At 37.6% G+C, this 14,272-nt stretch overlaps 1 long non-coding RNA gene across 1 annotated transcript in view; it reads left to right on the top strand.

The window, feature by feature from the left end:
- LOC116274486 overlaps window positions 1-7,061 on the top strand; it is a 54,092-nt gene extending 47,031 nt beyond the window's left edge. Inside the window, exon 3 of the long non-coding RNA XR_004183152.1 lies at window positions 5,447-7,061. This is a non-coding gene — a long non-coding RNA (uncharacterized LOC116274486). The remainder of the gene's footprint in view (window positions 1-5,446) is intronic.
- Window positions 7,062-14,272: the final 7,211 nt, after the last annotated feature.

Genomic DNA, 14,272 nt, shown 5'->3' with positions numbered 1-14,272 from the left:
ATTTCCATCAGCATAGACCACTTTTGGTTCTGAGTTTCAGCCAAGCAATTGAACCCCCAGAGCCACTCCAAGCTACTTTAGTTAACACATTAAATTAAATCTGGTTAATTCTACTGTGTCATTCAATTTGGCCATTTATTCTAGCTGATTTGAAACTCTTAGAATCCATTATGATAAATATTCTCCAAGTTTTAATTAATGTATGTTGGCAAAATCTTGCAATTGGTATGTATGCTACCTTCTCCCAGATCATATTTTGTGCTCAATACCTTACATTTGAATATAATTATCTACTAGGAGTAATGAGAAGAGGAAGATTAAGATTTTCATGCAAGGCAACTCTCTTGGAAAGGTCATTGCAGGTTATTTAGGCAAGAGGAGTCTAATCTCCTTAGATTGCAAGAATGGGATGCTTCTATGGCAAGGAAGTCATAGTAGAATTTGGAGGTTCAAGGTCCCTAGCTTCTCTGGAATGTGCCCAGATGCCCTCATGGCAATTTTCTTGGTTTTTACTTTTTTCCAAGTAATGCTGTCACTTTAACATAAGAGAGTCTGTGGCTGTGAACTCTGTGTACAATATAATTTAGCCACCTGAATGATTGGACTTTGAGTTTGATAACAAAAACCTCAACCCTTTAGCTATAGGATACAGGACTTTTTGAAGGGAGGCACAGAAGCTTTCTGGTTCATTCCCCATACCTTGAGCTGGGACTCGAAAGTTCCAAACTCATCACTTTTTTTTTCAGTTGTTCAAATGGACACAAAGATGAGAACAATAGACACTGGGGACTATTAGAAGGGGAGGCAGTGAGGAGGGCAAGGGCTAGAAAAACTACCTTTTGGGTACTATGCTCAGTACCTGGGTGACGAGATCAGAGATCAGTCATACCCCAAACCTCATCATTTTCTTTCTTTCTTTCTTTTCCTTTTTTTTTTTTTGTTTTTTTTTTTTTGTTGTTGTTGTTGTGTGCTTGAAAGCAACCAACCAATCTCATAATTCCTATACTCTTATTTCCACTAAAACTCTGGCCTTCCATAGACACTTGATTCCAGATAGCAAAAAGTGATATTATAGCTCATCCCTAGAGCTGGGGATGGGGTTCCATCCAACAAAAATTACATGACCAATAATGAGTGGGAAGCAAACTCTTTCATGGGGAACCAGGGTACTGTTGGTGGAAAAGCTGGGAATGAGATGACAAACACATATCCAGTTGCCCTGTCCATAGTCAGTCTTTTCTCTCCAAAATTAAATATAACATATGTTACCATTATCTATAAGCTCCTTTTCTGAGGACTAGACTAGAATGGTGCAGGTTCAAGGCTAGGACAGGGTAAAGAGGTAGAAGAACACAGTAGAAGAGAACATAAGGAGACAAGGTTCTTGAATGATTAGGAGAAGAGGCCAAAAAAGATGAAATTACAGTATGACTAGATTAGAAGTGGAGCTGTAGGCTCTGCCTACTTTACAATTTTGCTTAGAACTATATCCAATAACAATTGAGCAGATGTCCTCATATCCAGCACTAAACGCCCAGGCTGGAGTGTAGTGGCACAATCTTGGCTCTCTGCAAACTCTGCCTCCTGGGTTCAAGCAATTCTCCTTCCTCAGCCTCCTGAGTAGCTGGAATTACAGTCATGTACCACTATCCCCGGCTAATTTTTGTATTTTTAGTAGAGATGGGGTTTCTCCATGTTGGTCGGGCTGGTCTCGAACTGACCTCAAGTGATCTGCCCGCCTCAGCCTCCCAAAGTGCTAGGATTACAGGGCCCAGCCTCAGCACTAATTTTGAAGAATCGATAGAAACATTTTTTCACACTTAAAAATATTCCAGTATTTGAAAAAGAAATGGTATTGGGTCAAATATATTTGAATGAGAACATGCTCTGTCCTGAAATATAAGTGAATTCTTATATTCTGATAGCATTTGAGTAATAAGTACTGTTACTCCAGTTATTTAATCATTGTTTTCACTCTGTTTTCATTTTCATATTGAAATTGTATTTATGTTACTTTCTTGGTGAGGGGGGAATCTCACTCAACTTTCTGCTTGTTACACCTCACAGTTGCTTCCAGGTTATTGAAACGTATGATGTTATTTTCCCAGTGGTGATATCCTGATGGATGTTATTTAAGATTCTTATATCTAGGACATATTTCATGGACTTCTCATAACTGAAGTTATATGATTTGGGGTATCTCCTAAAAAATGTCCCAGCACTGGCAAATGCTAATCAAGCCTCCTGCAACTCCCAAAACCTTGAACAGTTGCTATGAAATCTCAGAATAGAGCTTTATCGATTCTTGAGTAGACTTAAATTGGATGAGCTGGGTAATAGAAGCATCTGGCTTTAACTTCTGTTTTTCTGAAGTTTTACCAGAGGGATTTTTATAATGACTCTGTTTAACCTCATTTTCATTTGTCAGCGTCAGCATCTTCTGTGGGAATCTTATGTTTACTTTCTGTGACCTGGTCATTTAGCAGAGCTAAAAGTATAAGAATACCTTCCTAGGCTTTAGTGTCAGTTAATATCTTCAGGAAACAAATCCTAAACACAAGCTTTTAATTGCTCAAATTGCCATCTGGCTTAACTCTCAGACTTACCTAGATAAAGTCAGTCACATTGTGCAGGTTTTTAAAAGAAACATCTCTAGTCATTTCAAACTGTCTTTGCAGCTCAGTGTCATATTTTTATATTGTGGACAATAGTGAAGGGACTTGAACATTAGGTCAAGGGATTTGTATTTAATTTGGTATGAAATGGAACAAAGATATAAAATGCTGTAATGATAACAGTATACTAAATATAATTTCATTGTTTCTGTGGTTGAGAAGTCCCTTGGAGCTTTAAGCAGACTGCTATTTGTTCATCAATATGTATTTCCTTCTTTTTCTATGTTAATGAAATCTTCAGTAAATCATTTGACCAACCAACCTCCATCATATTTAAATATGGCCATATGAATTATTTCTTGTCAAGAATTGTCATTTAAAGGGAGGGAGCTTTCTCTCTTTTGAACTCCTCCTTCACTCAGCTGCTACCTGGGATGTGGACAGGATACTAATATATCTTTGAATCTGTAGATGCTCCAGGGATGAGAGAGGAACAACAAGAAAAATGGGAATTTTCTGGACCACTTGCTGTATGACCATTACAGGAGAAAGAAAAAAACTTCTATCATATCTGAGCCATTTTAAAATTTAGTTACTAGTAATAGCAGCTCAACCTGTATTATAATGCAATCTGGTTTTACACATGTAAATAGCTATTCTTTAGGATAAAATATTCCTGTGAAGAACAATGTAAAATATAAATACAGTAGCTTTAGTTAAAAAAAAAAAAAAAAGACATCCAATGGTATTGCCTTTCTGTATATTATTCATGGTAATGACAACCACATGGTGAATAGGTCTATAGTGTATAATTTCCCCTTGCACTATTTTCCAAAGTTCATTCAGTCTTATACTGCCTTCGTAATACTTGTTATATCCATGGCTGCTTTTAATATTATTGATTTAATATTTTTTAAAAATTGACTTTATATAACTATTTCTTTTTCTTTTTTTTTTTTTTTTTTAGAGACAGAGTCTCACTCTGTTGTCCAGGTTGGAGTGTAGTGGCATGATCAAAGTTCACTGCAGACTCAAACTCCAGGGCTCAAGTGATCCTCTCACCTCAGCCTCCTAAGTGGCTGAGACTATAAGCATATGCCACAATGTCCAGCTAATTTAAAAAGTTTTGTAGAGACAGGGTCTTGCTATGTTGCCCAGGCTGGTCTTGAACTCCTGGCCTCAAACGATCCTTTGGTCTTGGCTCCCCAGAGTGCTGGGATTACAGGTGTGAGCCACCACTCTGGCCGAATACAACTAATTTAAATAACTTAGATGACTTGGAGTAGACAGTCTTTATAAAAATAATGTATTGAAATCACACAATAATTAAAACAAAATGCTATTGCCTGCCAAAGGCCTTGGGCCTGAGACTTTATCTCTGTTTATTTGAAGAGATCAATTAGATTTAGAGGCATTATTGGGCTGGGTGCAGTGGCTCATGCCTGTAATCTCAGCACTCTGGGAGGCCAAGGCCGGTGGATCATTTGAGGTCGGGAGTTCGAGCCCAGCCTGGCCAACATGGTGAAACCCCGTCTCTACCAAAAATACAAAAAAATTAGCTGGGTGTGGTGGCGCATGCCTGTAATCCCAGCTACTCAGGAGGCTGAGGCAGGAGAATTGCTTGAACCTGGGAGACAGAGGTTACAGTGAGCCAAGATTGCACCACTGCACTCCAGCCTGAGTGATAGAGTGAGACTCTGTCTCAAAAAAAAAAAAAAAAAAAAAAAAAAGATTTAGAGGCGTATTTAAGACATGCTAGCAAGAAGTTGAAACTTTCTTTTTGGTGTAATCAATTGAAAGATAATTAAGAGGAAAAATCTTTATATGTATGTGATTCAGTTTTATATAATGCCTCATGAAACCTAAAATCATTCAAGAGTACACATTGTGCACTTCAGAAAATTCTGCTCTTTGATTCTTTTTTTTTTTTTTTTTCATAAACAAGAGACAGTAATGATCAGAAAAAATGTTGGGGAAGGATGTATCAGCCTTATTACAGCTCTAGCATGTAGTGTTGTTTTACTCCCTCCCTATATAATCCATCCCTCTGAAAGTAAATGGGAAGGCAGTCAACTACCTAAACATTAGCAGTCCTTGCTACTTGTTATATTTTCTCAAATTTTTGCCTTTGAACTAGACATTACATAATTTTAATAAGTAACTTCACCTAACCAATTTGTGATCCCTAGAGTAAAATCCCGACATCATTGTGGCATAAGCCTGAAATGAATGCCAGGAGCAAACTGGCTAAGCATGAATGGACATTTAACCTTGTACATGAAAATAATAAGCGTCATTAAAGAGGAAGAGGAAAAGAGAGTGGGTCATTTTACAAGCAAGTACAGATTTAATTTGAATGGATTCTGATTACAGAGCACTTTCCAAACCTTTGAGTAATTCTTGTTTGGAAACTGCGAGAATACAATGATGTGCTACTGCTGAAATGGTCTGTAAATGTGATGCCTACAAAAGTGCAGGCATAAGAGTGCTTTCTATAAAAAGGAATATGACGTGGGCAGATGTTGTATGAGCCTCCCTACAGGGCTTCTCTTACACACAGGGTCATCAAAAAAGGTCTGATAATTTTATTGACATAGATTTGTCATTAACAGGGAACTTTAGCATGTTTTGAAGGATTTTAACATCCATAATACACTTATGAATGTTTCTGCTTGTCATTTAAAGTTCTGCATTCACAAAATAGTCTTTTTTCATAGTGCTTACCAGAGGAGTGTGACTTTCATTTGTTCAGGTTCTCCATTTAGCACTTTATATTATGCATCCCTCACAGAAGAAACATTAAAGAATTTTCTTATCTGTTTTCATTTTAGATTTCATCTGGATTTGCACAAAACCATGATTTAAAGATTATCCTATGTGCCAGATAGCTGTGTATTCACAGTAATCTATTTCCTTGTGCTCCTGGGCTCGCAGAGAGACGTTGCTCACCCTTAAGTGTTGTTATATAACTGAGGTCTAGTAAATGGAATGCAAAAGAGTTATATGCCACTTTCCGTCTAGTTCAAGCCTGTCCAACCCACAGCCCACAGGCTGCATGTGGCCCAGGACAGCTTTGAATGTGGCCAAACACTAATTTATGAACTCTCTGGAAATGTTAAGAGATTTTTTTTTTTTTTTTTTTTTTTTGCGATTTTTTATTTCTTTTTCAGCTCATCAACTATCGTTAGTGTATTTTATGTTTTGTTCAAGACAATTCTTCTTCTACCAATGTGGCCCAGGGAAGCTAAAAGATTGGACAACCTGGTCTAGCCCATAAGGGCAACTGCATGATCTTTTCTGCTGTCTCTCTCTTCCTCTGTCAGTCCTCTAATGTCGAAGAATTCAGCCAAGGACTGGGAGTTCTGAGGAGACGGTGGGACTACAGAACATAAACATCGCCTCTTCCTCTCACTAATTGGACTTCATGTGAGCAAGAAATAAACTTTTATCGTGTTGATCCACTGATACTTTGAGGTTGTCCCTAAACGAATGCAGAATGATCAAAAGTATCAGGTTACAGGTGATAGTTTTAAAGGCTGAAACAGAACCAAAGATTGTCTAAACCAGGCATTTACTTGACAGATCTGTCTGCAGCCCGTGCAGCACATCACTGCCTACCTTCAATACACAACAAGCAGGAAGGAGAGTCATGCCCTCTCCACCATCTGCTCCAGGACTTTAGGATCAACATCTCTTCAGGCTGAGTGCTCCAAACTTAAAGAAAAAAGACATGCCTCTTAATAAAAATAATCTAAAATCTGTTTTACAGATGAAAAACTGGAGGCTTGGAGAGTTCAAATGATTTGTCCAAGATCATTGATTTACTTAATCATTAAATCTATGGACAAAGTCCCCTAACTTGTAGTCCTGGTGATTCATATTTACAGGGTATTAAAAGCAGTTCTGTTTTGAAGTACATTGGGATAACTATCAGGTAGAAAGTTCTGGATTGTAGGCAAGTGAGTATCTGTGGCAGACTAAAAATGAGTAAGTCCTATTGGCTTCAAGCTTTTCCCTCTCCTTTTCTCCTCTCTATTCACCCTATAGTGCATTTGTCTTCTCAGTGACAGTATTAGTGAAAATCCTTAGGATTTCATCAATTTACTTTCTCCTTCAGTGACACTTCTTGGGAGTCTGAAGCCCCAGAATGTTCTGTTTTTCTCTTTGTTTTAAATAAATTTGTCATTTTTAATTGTTGTTTATTTAATTTGCACTTGGGAGCAGGAGGTGTTGCAATCCAGTTTTGCTTTACCATCTTTAAAATGACTTTTGCAAACCCTCTTTGAACTACTATGATCGATGAACAGACTTGGAAGAAAATAATGGAGATAATAAAGTGATTCAAAACTTTGACAGCTAAGAAACACTAAGAAAAAACAGCTAAGAAAAAAATTTAGTTTTCTGTCCTTGTGATAGTTTGCTGAGAATGATGGTTTCCAGCTTCATCCATGTCCTGCAGAGGACATGAACTCATCCTTTTTCATGGCTGCATATGAGATCACTTGGACACAGGGCGAGGAACATCACACATCGGGACCTGTCAGGTGGTGGGGGGCTGGGGGAGGGATAGCATTAGGAGAAATGCCTAATGTAAATGACGAGTTGATGGGTGCAGCAAACCAACATGGCACATGTATACCTATGTATCAAACCTGCGTGTTGTGTACATGTACCCTAGAACTTAAAGTATAATTAAAAAAAGGTTTAATTTAATATGAGATACACACATATACACTGAAATGGTATTCAGCATAAAAGAATAAAATACTGCCATTTGCAGCAACATAGATGAGCCTAGAGAACACAATATTAAGTGAAATAAGTCAGGCACAGAAAGATAAATACCATATGTTCTTGCTTATATGTGGAAGCTAAATAATTCAGCTCATAGAAGCAAATAGTAGGATTGTGGTTATTAGAGGCTGGGAAGGGTGGAGGGAGGGAAAGATAGGAAGGGTTGGCTAAAAGATATAAAGTTACAGCTAGATGGGAGGAATAGTTCTAGAGTTCTGTAGCACTGTGGGGTGAATATGATTAACAATAATTTAAAGTATATTTTCAAAAAGCCAGAAGAGAGGATTTTGAATGCTCGTAACATTAAAAAATGAAAAATGTTTGAGATGATGGATGTGCTGATTACCCTGATTTGATCATTACACGTTACATACATGTATTGAAATATCATTCTGTATCCCATAAATATGTATACTTATGTATCAAATAAAAATAAAAGGTACCAGTACCATGCTGTTTTGGTTACTGTAGCCTTGTAGTATAGTTTGAAGTCAGGTAGCGTGATGCCTCCAGCTTTGTTCTTTTGACTTAGGATTGTCTTGGAGATGCGGGCTCTTTTTTGGTTCCATATGAACTTTAAAGCAGTTTTTTCCAATTCTGTGAAGAAACTCATTGGTAGCTTGATGGGGATGGCATTGAATCTATAAATAACCTTGGGCAGTATGGACATTTTCACAACATTAATTCTTCCTATCCATGAGCATGGTATGTTCTTCCATTTGTTTGTGTCCTCTTTTATTTCACTGAGCAGTGGTTTGTAGTTCTCCTTGAAGAGGTCCTTTACATCCCTTGTAAGTTGGATTCCTAGATATTTTATTGTCTTTGACGCGATTGTGAATGGAAGTTCATTCATGATTTGGCTCTCTGTTTGTCTGTTACTGGTATATAAGAATGCTTGTGATTTTTGCACATTAATTTTGTATCCTGAGACTTTGCTGAAGTTGCTTATCAGCTTAAGGAGATTTTTGGCTGAGACAATGGGGTTTTCTAAATATATAATCATGTCATCTGCAAAGAGGGACAATTTGACTTCTTCTTTTCCTAACTGAATACCCTTGATTTCTTTCTCTTGCCTGATTGCCCTAGCCAGAACTTCCAACACTATGTTGAATAGGAGTGGTGAGAGAGGGCATCCCTGTCTTGTGCCAGTTTTCAAAGGGAATTTTTCCAGTTTTTGCCCATTCAGTATGATATTGGCTGTGGGTTTGTCATAAATAGCTCTTATGATTTTGAGGTACGTTCCATCAATACCGAATTTATTGAGCGTTTTTAGCATGAAGGGCTGTTGAATTTTGTCAAAAGCCTTTTCTGCATCTATTGAGATAATCATGTGGTTCTTGTCTTTGGTTCTGTTTATATGCTGGATTATGTTTATTGATTTGTGAATGTTGAACCAGCCTTGCATCCCAGGGATGAAGCCCACTTGATCATGGTGGATAAGCTTTTTGATGTGCTGCTGAATCCGGTTTGCCAGTATTTTACTGAGGATTTTTGCATCGATGTTCATCAGGGATATTGGTCTAAAATTCTCTTTTTTGGTTGTGTCTCTGCCAGGCTTTGGTATCAGGATGATGTTGGCCTCATAAAATGAGTTAAAGGAGGATTCCCTCTTTTTCTATTGATTGGAATAGTTTCAGAAGGAATGGTACCAGCTCCTCCTTGTACCTCTGGTAGAATTCAGCTGTGAATCTATCTGGTCCTGGACTTTTTTTGGTTGGTAGGCTATTAATTATTGCCTCAATTTCAGAGCCTGCTATTGGTCTATTCAGGGATTCAACTTCTTCCTGGTTTAGACTTGGAAGAGTGTAAGTGTCCAGGAAATTATCCATTTCTTCTAGATTTTCTAGTTTATTTGCATAGAGGTGTTTATAGTATTCTCTGATGGTAGTTTGAAACAGAGATATAGACCAATGGAACAGAACAGAGTCCTCAGAAATAATACCACACATCTACAGCCATCTGATCTTTGACAAACCTGAGAGAAACAAGAAATGGGGAAAGGATTCCCTATTTAATAAATGGTGCTGGGAAAATTGGCTAGCCATAAGTAGAAAGCTGAAACTGGATCCTTTCCTTACTCCTTATACGAAAATTAATTCAAGATGGATTAGAGACTTAAATGTTAGACCTAATACCATAAAAATCCTAGAGGAAAACCTAGGTAGTACCATTCAGGACATAGGCATGGGCAAAGACTTCATGTCTAAAACACCAAAAGCAACGGCAGCAAAAGCCAAAATTGACAAATGGGATCTCATTAAACTAAAGAGCTTCTGCACAGCAAAAGAAACTACCATCAGAGTGAACAGGCAACCTACAGAATGGGAGAAAATTTTTGCAATCTACTCATCTGACACAGGGCTAATATCCAGAACCTACAAAGAACTCAAACAAATTTACAAGAAAAAAACAAACAACCCCATCAAAAAGTGGGCAAAGGATATGAACAGACATTTCTCAAAAGAGGACATTCATACAGCCAACAGACATATGAAAAAATGCTCATCATCACTGGCCATCAGAGAAATGCAAATCAAAACCACAATGAGATACCATCTTACACCAGTTAGAATGGCGATCATTAAAAAGTCAGGAAACAACAGGTACTGGAGAGGATGTGGAGAAATAGGAACACTTTTACACTGTTGGTGGGATTGTAAACTAGTTCAACCATTATGGAAAACAGTATGGCGATTCCTCAAGGATCTAGAACTAGATGTACCATATGACCCAGCCATCCCATTACTGGGTGTATACCCAAAGGATTATAAATCATGCTGCTATAAAGACACATGCACACGTATGTTTATTGCGGCACTATTCACAATAGCAAAGACTTGGAATCAACCCAAATGTCCATCAGTGACAGACTGGATTAAGAAAATGTGGCACATATACACCATGGAATACTATGCAGCCATAAAAAAGGATGAGTTTGTGTCCTTTGTAGGGACATGGATGCAGCTGGAAACCATCATTCTTAGCAAACTATCACAAGAACAGAAAACCAAACACCGCATGTTCTCACTCATAGGTGGGAACTGAACAATGAGATCACTTGGACTCGGGAAGGGGAACATCACACACCGGGGCCTATCATGGGGAGGGGGAATGGGGGAGGGATTGCATTGGGAGTTATACCTGATGTAAATGACGAGTTGATGGGTGCTGACGAGTTGATGGGTGCAGCACAGCAACATGGCACAAGTATACATATGTAACAAACCTGCATGTTATGCACATGTACCCTAGAACTTAAAGTATAATAATAATAATAATAAATAAAAATAAAAGGAAAAAATAGGTGTAATTTTTAAAAATTATAACTTAAGAATAGAGGATGTGTATTTACAGAAGACCCAGTGATACAATCAGCAATTATTAAAGGCTTTCTTATTTAACAGGCTTTTTATTATATTTGATGACAGACATGATGATGATAATAATGACAGCTAACATTACTGAACCAGACACTGTTCAGAGCACATAACAATGAACTCAGTACATGTGCCAAGAACTATATTGAGTATGCAACATGAATAAAATAATCCAAACCTCAAAATAAACCTATGAGGTAAATACTATTATTATCTTGATTTTATTGATAAAGTGAGGAACAGAAAGGTTTAGTAAATTGCTCAAGATGTCACAATGGCTTTTTCTTTTAAAGCAATGAATAGTTTTAGTGCATGTGATCCCAGAGAGAGGAGAAATATCAGTGACTTGAGATCACAGGGGAACAAATTTCAAATTGATACAGTGAAGAAACTTTGAAAGTAAAAGCATTTCTACTTAGGGGACTTTGCCCTTACTTTCCATCTTCTTGAAACTTCCTTTTCCTGTAATGTCTATGGAAAGCAATGCATGTTTCTCGCTTCTCCATAGGGATTTTCCAGATTATGCCAATATTATTTTCATCTTACCCACACCCATTCTCTCTTTGCACTATTGAACTATTAAAACATTCATAAAAGCAAGTTTTGTTTTGTAATTATTTGTATGTGTTTCTCACCTATTACATTTAATCTACCTTAATACCTAATACAGAGTCTTGAATAAAGAATGGCTGTTAGCAATTTTGATTGAATTAGAGAATATATTTTAAAAAGACATTTATTTTTTACAAACCACTTTGCCCTAGCACAGTTGTCTTACTAATAGAAACTGAGTTTACTGATAGCTTCACTATGTATTCTAAAATATGTTTTATTTAATGATTATATTTCCAAGTCTCTAAAAATTTATTCTTTAGAAATTCCACAGGACAATTGGACTCATTATGATCATAAAATCAGTGGGGGTATAATCATCAAATTTTTAAAAATGTGAAGCCTTATAGTATGGTATTATATGGAGTAAAAATAAATGTTTGGCAATATTACAGCCCTTAATTTTTGGTGTTCCAATAGGTTGCAAATCTGATCTTTGCTTAAACTTACAGTATTTTCACATTTATTATAAGAACATATAAAAAGAAACCAACTTGAATATTTTTCTAGCCACTTCCAGCCTTCTTAATAAATGATCTTTCATTATTTAATAAATAACTATGCTGAAACCATTTATCTGAACTAGCAACTACATACTAAACTGAATTATTAAAAGTTGTGTGGGCAGTATTTAAGAATTTATATGTACTATAATTTAAATTGTTAGAAACATGTTTTGTAAACAATGCACTTCACCATGATTTTGCTTTCTAATTAGTATGCCATTTGATAGCAATGGGCAAAGAAAGAACTTTTATAATAGATTATCATACTTTTGCTTTCATCAGTAAAAGCACTGACTATATATTTTAACAGTCCAACTTACACATTGTCCTCTTTGTTTTATATTCAACAGTAATACTATACCCTGCCTTCCTCATTGCCACTCTTTCTTATACTTCTCCCTTGACTCCCAGGGAGAACAATTTGGCCGGGTTATTCCTGAGTGTTTCAAGCTCAGGTTACTGGATACTATTTGTGGAAATTCCCTTCTTTCTTCTTTCTTGTTCTCCTTCTCCTTCCTTCTATTCCTTCTCTCCATTCCTCCTCTTCATTTCTTTCTCTTCTCCACCTTCTTCTCTCCTCTTTATCCTTCTTTTTGGTCCTGTTTTTGCAAAGGAGAGGAGGAACAGAATTGAATTGATACCCCAAATGTTCTGCTATGTTGCTGCAAATTTTTCCTCATCTAATTTTAAAATGATCCTTTCATTTTGTTCTATACTTTGCATATCTCTTGCATTAAAGAAAGAAAAATTGGAATTAGAGGAAAACAAGGATGAAAAGAAGTGGAGGGGAAAATATTAGAAGTTGGAAGGGAAATAAGGAAAATTTGGAGTGATGTTACAAGGAAAAGAAAAGGTGTTTAAAATGAGATCCAAAAGCTCTGATAAAATATAGGTAGAAGAATCAGAATGAATTTTGGTAATTAACTTCCCCATCCCACTCCCAGTCTTTGTAGATATTCTTTTAGTATCTTAAACTCTATCACATTCAGTTTTCTTTGTCTAACTTTTTTCTTTATTTTATAAAATTAAAAACATTTAATACACTCTGACAAATTAAAAAAAAAAAAAAAAAAAAAAACAAAAAAAACCAAACCGGATTGTCATCTTCCAAAAGCTCTCTAAAGCCAAGTGTGCTGTAACCAGCCTCTCCGATGCTGACCCAGTGCCCATCCACTCCAGCTCCTGCTGCACCATGCACTGTTGGCCATGTCCACAGACTCAGGAGATATATCAATTTAATTTTCTTTTCAGTCTTTTATTGTCTTTTGTGCCTTTTTTAAAAAGTCTGAACTACATATTGTGATTGCTCACAGCTTTATAAGGTAGAATTTAATATTCTTTTTTGATATGACACACATCCAATATTTGCTCCCCATATACACATAAATAAATGCATCTTTCTTGTCCATTCTCCATTTCTTCTTGATTCAAGTTGATCCACCCTATCTACCTACCATTCATTCCTTCCTTCCTTCCTTCCCTTTCTTTCCTTCCTTCCTTCCTTCCTTCCTTCCTTCCCTTCCTTCCTTCCTTCCACTCCCTCCCTCCCTCCCTCCCTCCACCACTCCACCTCCCTCCTTCCTTCCTTCCTTCCTTCCTTCCTTCCTTCCTTCCTTCCTTCCTTCCTTCCTTCCCCTTCTCTCTCGTTCGTTCGTTCGTTCTTTTTCTTTTCTTTTTTTTGAGACGGAGTCTCGCTCTGTCGCCCAGGCTGGAGTGCAGTGGCCGGATCTCAGCTCACTGCAAGCTCGCCTCTCGGGTTTACGCCATTCTCCTGCCTCAGCCTCCCGAGTAGCTGGGACTACAGGCGCCCACCATCTCGCCCGGCTAGTTTTTTTGTATTTTTTTAGTAGAGACGGGGTTTCACCGTGTTAGCCAGGTTGGTCTCGATCTCCTGACCTCGTGATACGGCCGTCTCGGCCTCCCCGTTCTTTCTTTCTTTCCTCTTTCTTTTCCCTCCCTCCTCCCTCGCTTCCTTTCTTCCTTCATTCCTTTGGGTATTTGTCCCGTCCAAATCTTATGTTGAAATGTGATCCCCAAGGCTGGAGGTGGGGCCTGATGGGAGGTATTTGGGTCATGGGGTGGATCTCTCATGGCTTGGTGATGTCCTCGTGATAGTGAGTGTGGTATTGTGAGATGAGATTGTTTAAAAGTGTATGGCATCTCCCCTCATCTTGCCACTGCTCTTGCCTTGCGAGCTGCCTGCTCCTCTCTACCTTCCACTGTGATTATAACCTTCCTGAGGCCGTCATCGGAAGCCAGTGCCCGCACCATACTTGTCCTGTCTGCAGAACCGTGAGCCAATTAAATCTCTTTTCTTTATAAATCACCTAGACCCAAGCATTTATTTATAGCAACACAAGAACGACCT

Source organism: Papio anubis, chromosome 4 (assembly GCF_008728515.1).
Source record: "Papio anubis isolate 15944 chromosome 4, Panubis1.0, whole genome shotgun sequence".
Lineage (NCBI taxonomy): Eukaryota > Metazoa > Chordata > Mammalia > Primates > Cercopithecidae > Papio > Papio anubis.
The sequence above is the reverse complement of the archived record's forward strand: the minus strand, read 5'-3'. Positions and strand labels throughout refer to the sequence as shown.